Source organism: Triticum dicoccoides, chromosome 2A, assembly GCF_002162155.2.
Source record: "Triticum dicoccoides isolate Atlit2015 ecotype Zavitan chromosome 2A, WEW_v2.0, whole genome shotgun sequence".
Classification (NCBI taxonomy): domain Eukaryota; kingdom Viridiplantae; phylum Streptophyta; class Magnoliopsida; order Poales; family Poaceae; genus Triticum; species Triticum dicoccoides.
In genome coordinates, this window is record NC_041382.1 from 439,863,779 (window position 1) to 439,872,598 (window position 8,820).

Below are 8,820 nucleotides of genomic sequence, written 5' to 3' on the forward strand. Positions count from 1 at the left end.
GGGCGGCGGGGTGCGGGATGCGGGCGGCGCTGTGCGGGCGGCGGGGTGCGGGATGCGGGCGGCGGAGTGCGGGGTGCGGGCGGCGCTAGCTGTGGCCTGGGAAGAGGTAGGAGGTCGACGGGCGGGCTAGGGAGGCCGGCTGCCTGCGGCCTTGGGAGAGCAGTGAGGTCGACGGGCAGGGGAGAGGCAGCGTCAGTATCGAAGCAGTGAGGCCGAGTGGGTGGGGAAAGCAGGAAATTGCAATGCTTTCTCCATCTGGTGTTGATATTTGGTATTTGTCTATTGCAAATTGTTGCTTGGCCATGTCAATTTGATGTCAGATTGTGGTCTAAAATAGCTGTGCATTGTTTGCTTGCAGATGGATTGTGACCAAAGCTTCTTGGACACCATTGGTTTTGGTTACACACAAACACAACCAGATAGTCCAATTGGAGAGCAGGCAACTCCATCAACTCAGCATCGTTCTGCAATAACAGAGAAAGGAAAATCCAACAAAGGAAAAATTGGTCTGGTGATGAGGACAAGGTTCTCATAGCAGCATGGGCAAATACAATTTTGTATATTGTTGGGACAGATCAAAATCAAGATGCTTATTGGGATAGAATTTCAGAGTACTACAACACACACAAGGAATCATCATGGCCGGAGCGTAATGCTAATGCAATCAATTGCCGTTACACAACGATTAACAGAGAGACCTCTAAATTTTGTGGTTGCCTTCAGCAGATTTTAAATAGGCAAGAAAGTGGAAGGACTATAGAAGAAAAGGTATGCGCCTTTCTTGTAATTCTATATGTGATGTGCAATATTCTATATGTGTTGTGGTTATTTTAACAACATATTTATATGTGCAGACAAACGATGCACACATCTTGTTCAAGGAAATGGATCTTAAAAAAAGAAGCCTTTCACACTGATGCATTTCTATGTAGAGTTTTCGAAGTATCCAAAGTGGCAGACAAGAGAAGTTGAAACTTCTCTTAAGAAACAAAAGAAGACCATTGATGCAAGTCCGGGCACAGCCACCAATGATCCGGCTGATGCATCCTCGATACGTATTGATGCTACCTCGATACGCACTGATGCTCTTGAACATGAGAAAAGACCTGATGGTGTGAAGAAGGATAAGAGAGGTAAAGCTGATGATAGTGCTTGCAAGCTGTCATTAGAAACTGTGTGGGTAGCAAAGCTAGAGAAGGATGAGATCAAAGAGGCGGCAAGAAATGCTCGCTACGCACAGCAATTGGAATTGCGAAAAGAGGAAATTGGACTAAAAAGAATGAAGATGCACGAAATGAGAGAGAGGATGCACGGAGATAGTTTGAATTAGATGAGAGGATCATGCTCATCGACACTAGTGGTATGACTGATGTGCAAAAGCAGTTCTACCAAGATAAGCAGAAGGAGATCCTTGCTCGCGGCCTAGGGTAATGTGAGCTATATGTTGTAGTTGTAAGAACTATTTACTGCTTTCTGCTAGTTGAGAACATGGATTACATCACTCATTGCATAAATATTTTTTTTGATAGCTGCATTACAAAGACATGGATTACATCACTCATTGCATAAATTAAAACTAGATGAAAAGAAATGGATTACAAACTTATAGCTAGGATATCACTCATTTCCAAACTTCTGCCACACATGGTCAATTAGATCAAGTTTAAGCTGATCATGTTCATCGAAATTTCTAATCCAGTGAGTCATCTGAATAAAAGAGCTCAGTTCTTCCGCATGAGTACGAGAGACTGTGACTTTTTCTCCCATTGCCTCAAAAGTGCAGCTTTGCCGACCAGTTTGTCGCTCCTCTTCAACTATCATATTGTGCATTATGACACAAGCTTTCATGACATCAGTGATTTCTTTACGTTTCCACCCTTTAGTAGGTCCATGAACAATGGCAAAACGGGATTGCAGAACTCCAAAGGCTCGTTCCACATCTTTTCTAGCCCCCTCTTGCTTCTTGGCAAAAGTTTTATGCTTTCTGCTAGTTGGAGCTGGTATGCTCTTCACAAATGTTGCCCATCGTGGATAGATACCATCTGCAAGGTAATACCCCATTGTGTACTGATGGCCATTGATGCTATAATTCACTGGAGGAGTTTGGCCTTCGGCTAGCTTTGTAAAAATAGGAGAACGTTGAAGAACATTTATATCATTCAGAGACCCTGGTAAACCAAAATAAGCATGCCAAATCCAAAGATCTTGTGAAGCAACTGCTTCCAAGATCATAGTGGGCTCGCTCACATGGCCTTTAAACATGCCATGACATTTTTTGGGGCAATTTTTCCACCCCCAGTGCATGCAACCTATGCTCCCTAACATACCGGGAAATACTCTTTCCTCCCCTATTGCAAGTAACCTAGCAATGTCTTCTTCATTTGGAGATCTCAGGTACTTTTCCCCAAAAACTTCACAAACTTTGATCACAAATTTCTTGCAAGACTCTAAATTAGTAGACTTAGCGGACCGGATGTACTCATCAACACCATCAGCTGCTATTCCATATGTTAGCATACGCATTGCCGCGGTTATCTTTTGCAAAGGATGTAACCCAAGAGCTCAAGAAGCACTTCTTTTTTGCATAAAAAACCCATCATAGTCATGCTCAAGTATACCATCAGCTATGCGGTTGAACAAAGTACGCGACATCCTAAATCTGTGCATAAAAAGTAAATGAGATAGGGAAATGAAAAAAAGGACCAAAGCAGAGAAGTGTACTAATTACGAACCTTCGTCGAAACAAATGTCCGGGAAAGCGAGGAACCTCTTTGAAGTAGTCATCCCACAGAAGAAGAAATTCGGCATCTCTTCCTCGATCGATTGACTGACGTCCATGCTTGGAACCACCATGGCGTCGAGCGTTCTTTCTCTCTTCCTCCTCGCGCTCGGTGAATGCTGCAAGTATGAGTTCATCATCGCCAGATGAAGATGACGAAGAACTCATGTCCCAAGTGGATGTGTTCATTGTGTTGCGTGAGAAACGATAGAGAAATCTAGGTGAGAAGAGAAGTCACAGGTAGAAGTGTGCTGGAAGAGAGGTGGTAGGGGTGGCTTATATAGATCGGAAATATGGCCGTTGAAAATATAGCCGTTGGAATATACACGTCCTAATTTACACGTTACACTGAAAAACTGGAACGTGTATAATTTAGCAAGGTATATATGGACGTGTATATGGAGATATACACGTCCAAATTTACACCATCCACTAGAGATGCTCTCATGATGTTGGTTCGCTAGGATGACTAGTAGAGCTGTCTGGGTGCTAGTGTTCAGCGTGAGGCTCGTCTGTAGATCAATCAGAGCCAAGAGTTGTTCCACTGGAGAGACAAAGATTGCAGAAAAGAATGCAGTTACGGGGATTTGATCCCTTGTCTCCCAGGTGAAGGGAGGCGAAGCTAGCCACTGGGCTAGTTGCCTAGCTTCGAATGAGGAAGGGAACATATGCCATAAGAAGGTAACAGCAGCGCAGCGCATGGATCACCATGGCCACGAAGAGGAGCTTGAAGCCGACGTGCTGGAGCATGCCAGAGACTCCAGGCAATGCAGAGCACCAGCGGGGTCGCGGAAACTGGCGAGGGAAGCGGTGGTGGGACGCGCGTATGTGTAGGAGGCGCATGGGTGTGAGGAGCTCGAGCACCTCATCCAGTGAGGTGCGGCGTAGGTACTAGGAGGGCATGGCGTGGCCTACAGGTGAGCTGTGGTGCTACGACGCGTGTGTATGCGGAAAGGAGCTGTGGGTGGCGAGGTGTGCAGCAAAGGTGCTATGCATCAAGGGTACTACGACTACGACGAGCATGACCTAGGATGTGACAGGAAACGACGGGCATGCATGGAAAAATTCGAGACGGAAAAGGGCTGGGACAAGCGGTGGCTCACCATGGGTTGGATGGTGTAGTCGATCGTGCTTGGGGACGAACGGAGGCAAGGAGGGAAGGCGCTGACCAGCACTGTCCCTGAATTAGCAAGAAGCAGGGGAGAAAGAAAACGACGGGAGGTAGCCGGACTTGGCGATCCTTGGGCGTGGCTCGATGTTAGAATGGATCCAGGGCAGCGTGGCTGTGTTCGGGGACGCAGAAGGGAGGCCGGTGAAGGACTAGGCCGGCGACGAGCTCGTGGCCGCAGCGGCCATGGCTCCTCAAGGCGCAGAAGCAGGTGCGTGGGTGCCCGCTTACCTATAGCGGCGGCGTAGAGGGGAAAGGAGGGAGGAGGATGAATCCTAGGGTGATGGCTGTGGGATTTATAGGAGGGAACGCGACTCGGCTGGCTGCCTCGGTGGCCATGTGCCTCACTCGGCTGTGCGAGTTACTGTGAGAGGGGGTGCTGCCAAGGTGGAAGAAAAAGGAGAGGAGGGAGAAGATGACAAGCGGGGCCGGTCCGGTGCATGTGTGGGATTTACCAGGGGAGAGAGAGCGAGAGGTCCAGGTGGGCTGGGCTTGAACGGGAGGAGGAGGCCCAGGTACACTGCTGGGAGGCCCCTTCCCTTTTCTTTCGTTTCTGAAAATTTGAATTCCAAGTTCAGAAAAGGAAAAGGCCAGGGGTTTAGGTGATGAATTAAGAATAATCAAGAATAAATTTGGAACCCTGGATTTATGTAGGATTTGAATAAAGTGCTCTAGAATTTTTAGAAGGTAGAAAAATAATTAGAGTTTGAATTATTCTCAAACTTCAATCATTTTTGAACTTGAGCAAAAGAATTTCAAACGGGATGAAATCTGACAGAGAGGGTGTAGGCAAGAGGCAAGATTTATAGGGAAAGAATGAACATTAAAGGAGACGGGAGAAATGTCACTTGCAAAATAAAAGAAAGGAGAAGGAAGGGAGAGGTGATGATGCATGTGCATGGTCTGAGAGAGAGATGACAAGGAATGATGCTCACACATATGAAAGTAACATGTAACATAAGGATGAGTGCAATGCACATGATGCTCATGGCAACACCATGAATGACCAAAAGCAATATGACAAGAGGTAGGCATGGCAAAACAAACAAGGATGGCATAATGCAATGTAATAAAAGATGAACACGATGCAAGAAGCAAAATATGACAAGGCAATCAACATGGTCATGGCATAAAATATAGGAATGAAATATGCAAGACAATTATGATAATGCAAAAAACATAATAAACACACGACAAAAACTAAAATAAAGGAAGGCAACTGGAGCATTGATCTAGGGGCGTCACAACACTCCCCCACTAACAAGAGATCTCGTCCCGAGATCTTAGGAACGCGACAGAAGAGGAATAGAAAAACAAGGTTGCTTCTTGGACAAATGAGTGAAAGAAAAGAACTTTGAGAGGCTAAGACATTCTAAGGAAAGAATACAACAGAGATGAGGGATGTAGAAAACACTCCGGTAGAAAAGAGGAACAAGGAAGATTACGAGAACCATGAGCTTAAGGAAGAAGAAAGCCTTTGAAACCACTCCGGTTAGAATGAAATAGACAAGGGATAAGAACGAAAGACTTCGAACTGCACTCCGGTTGAAAAGGAGAAGCAAAACTTGATAAGATTGAAAGAACTTGAAAAGAGGACACAACACCTCGATTAAGTGGATTTGCAAGGAAAGGACATGATCTTGGAAAACCGAGATGATGGGATGAAGAGAACAACATCACAATGCCTCCGAAAGAAATGAAAGAATGGGATTAAGAGAATGGAGAATAGAACAACAACCTCTTCTACCCCAAATGAATTTGAAAGAGCCTCCTTAAAAAGAAGGATTGAACAGCATTGTTGGGTAATCAACAACGAAGAGAACAAGCTTGTTGTGGGCTTATGAAAAACATCTCAAAACTTGAGGTGAATTTCTGCCACTAATGAAAAAAATTGATTTTATTGAAAGCCACAAAAGAGAGAAATCTTCTTCCACCGAGGTGAGAAGGCAAAAACTTGGATCATAGATAAGCACCACAATTAGCAACATTCCCAATGGAAGGCTTTATGTGTAATCTATACCTAGATAACTCCAACTAAGAGATTGATGGGTTGCAAATATCTCCTGAACGAGGAGAAAATGATGGTTTTAAAATATCTCATCCTTGACAACTTGTGAATCATGAAACACGAAGGGAAATTATCAATAATGACATAACACCACCTCAAAAGATAAGATAGAAAGAATGGCACTTTGGAATGCAAGCTGAAGATTTCCTGAACTCCTCAAAACAAAACGTGCGTTGAGCACCATGTTTATTTTAGAGTATAGCTTAGCGGATCTTAACTTTGAGAGAAATCTTGATGAACAATTGAAGAATGAAAGGAATCCTTAACGAACCACCATTTTGAGCCTTCGTGAGAACTCCGGTAATAAAAGAATGATCAAACGAAAGGAAAGTTGAAAAGAACTCCAGCAGAAGCCCTGCAATGATTTAGATGGAGCTCCATGACGATATAACCACGAAGCGTTGCAACTTCAGAAAGAAAGATGGATCACTTGGAATAGAGAATTTACTCATCATGAAAAAACTCCGGAAGAAGGGATTAAATCATTTGTATGAAACAATAATAAGAATTATGTTATGCGTTTCCTTCAACAATTTAAATTGACGACAAGCAACGGATTTGGCGTACTACTTATTCTTCTTGAAAAGATTGAAGCGATATAGCCAAGCTTGGGAAGGTCTTCAATGAACCACCGGTAGGATTTGAAAAGAACAAATGAATTGATATGATAAAGAGAAGAGGAATCTTGAAAGAACCACCATAAGAATTAAAAATGAACGTAGCAAAGGCACAATTCACCGGGAAGAATTAGAAAATGAACGAAGATACTTGGGGAAATTTATATACAAGAGAATGAAGATATCATGAGCTGACTAAGGAATATTTGAGCGATGCACCGGTTAGATTTGGAGAACGAGAGGTGAAAGCTGAGAATGAATTATTCTGAGATGATGGGCTCCGGAGAATCAAACTGAAAATACTCCTGAATTGCTCCGAATGGGTGAAATAAATTCTCACAATCGAAAACAATTATGAGAGGATGGCATAAAGCTAGAACCATGAATTTTCAAGAGAACAGACAAGATTTAAGAGAAACTCTTCTTCGGTCTTCAAAATCTGAGAATGACGATGAGAAACACCACCATGAATTATTGAGGCACTCCGGAATGAGGAGTAGAAAGGTTGAATCAACGATGAAAAGAATTTGAAAGATCTTGGAGAAAGACATATGACTGATGAAATCCATTCTAACGTCAAACTTCAAAAAGGAATTTGAGAAAGCTCCGGGAAAATTAGAAGAGTCAGGTAATATCCTGGGAAAAGACCTGTCGGTTAGGGCCCACTTAGAAGAAAAACCGTTGAAGTGATTTTTAAAGAGAGATTGCACCGGTTGAATTAAATGGCTTGAATGAGGTAACAACCTCAAAATAACTTGAACGGATTGAGAATGGAAATGCGAATCTTCTGAGATATCTTCAGCACTCCGGATATGAAGTTGTAGAGGTGAATAAATAAGAGAGCCTTGGATAAGAAATTCACATGGCAAAATATGTGAAACAAAAGGAAGATATATGATCAACACCGAAGCTTGAAATTAATCCACCGGAGCAGAAAACGAGTGAAGAATGACGAACTTGAAACACAATGTAAAACATTGAAAGAAAAGACTGAAGAGACTTCTCACAAATGAAAGGATACATGATTATGAAATCTGACTCCTTAAAGAAAAGGGGTGGGAAGGCGGGAAAACAAAGACAACTTGGGATGGATGAAACAAACACCGTTGAGAAAACTTTGAATTGATCTCGCGAATGGGGAAAATGATAGGATCATCTTGTCGAGAAGCGAACCCATTGGAAAAGAATTGACATGACAATCTTGATAAGCAAGAAGGATTAGCATCTTCATAGAAATATGAGAACACCGCTTATGAAAGGTATGGAGTCAACACTTGACATTGAAGCAACTCGACTACCACAAACCAAAACAAAACAAAGGATTGGCTTGCAGAATAAGATGGAACAAACATATGATAGACCCCATATCGTATCATGTGTCTGTTGGAAAGATATCCTACGTGATACTTGAATTCCTACCTATTAACTCCTGGAATTTCTGGTTATGCAATCTGGTGTTGGGGATACAGGGAGGCACAAAATATATCACACAACTAACACGCCCTACGCTCCAACTGTATCCATCCGTCAACACATAACCAAGAAAACTCCAGAAATCGTGTACCCCAACCTTTAAAAAGCATCCGATATACGAGCTGTGGCAATACTCCCAAACTCCCGCCCCAGTACTGGGTGGTGTCGAGGTTATCTCACCACTAACTGCATATAAGAAATTTTCGATGTTGGCAAAAAACTCAGGTATACCGGAACTGCAACGATAAAATTGTGACGACAACACATTGGAGCTTAATTCCCTGGTACACTGCCACAACCCCTAAATGACAAGAGGCACCAAGAACAATGTTCTCGTCACAAAATCATTGGAACGACTCAAGATACCCGCGTGATCCTAATTTTTTAGTGAAAACGAGGAGAGGAAAGTCAAAACATCTACGCCAGGAGACCTCACCAGAGCGACGAAGGGGGCTGAGGAGTAAGAATCCTACTCTCCGATATATATAATCTTAAGACTCAAAACAATTTTGTTCTAGACTCAACAACACCAGCGATCAATCAAGTGGGCTCCTATGGTTGGTCGAGGCTATGATACCAACTTGTCACGCCCAATATGCGACACTATCCTAAAGGGACTCGAAGGTCCCACCAAGGATATAACCGCATATTGACACGCTTTTGCAAGGTGGATATCATAACATCATACCATTACATAATATTTGGGATACATACC

At 43.3% G+C, this 8,820-nt stretch overlaps 1 pseudogene; it reads left to right on the top strand.

Moving 5' to 3' along the window:
• Positions 1-52: 52 nt before the first annotated feature.
• Positions 53-1,485, top strand: LOC119357881 (annotated as a pseudogene).
• The last annotated feature ends 7,335 nt before the right edge of the window (positions 1,486-8,820 follow it).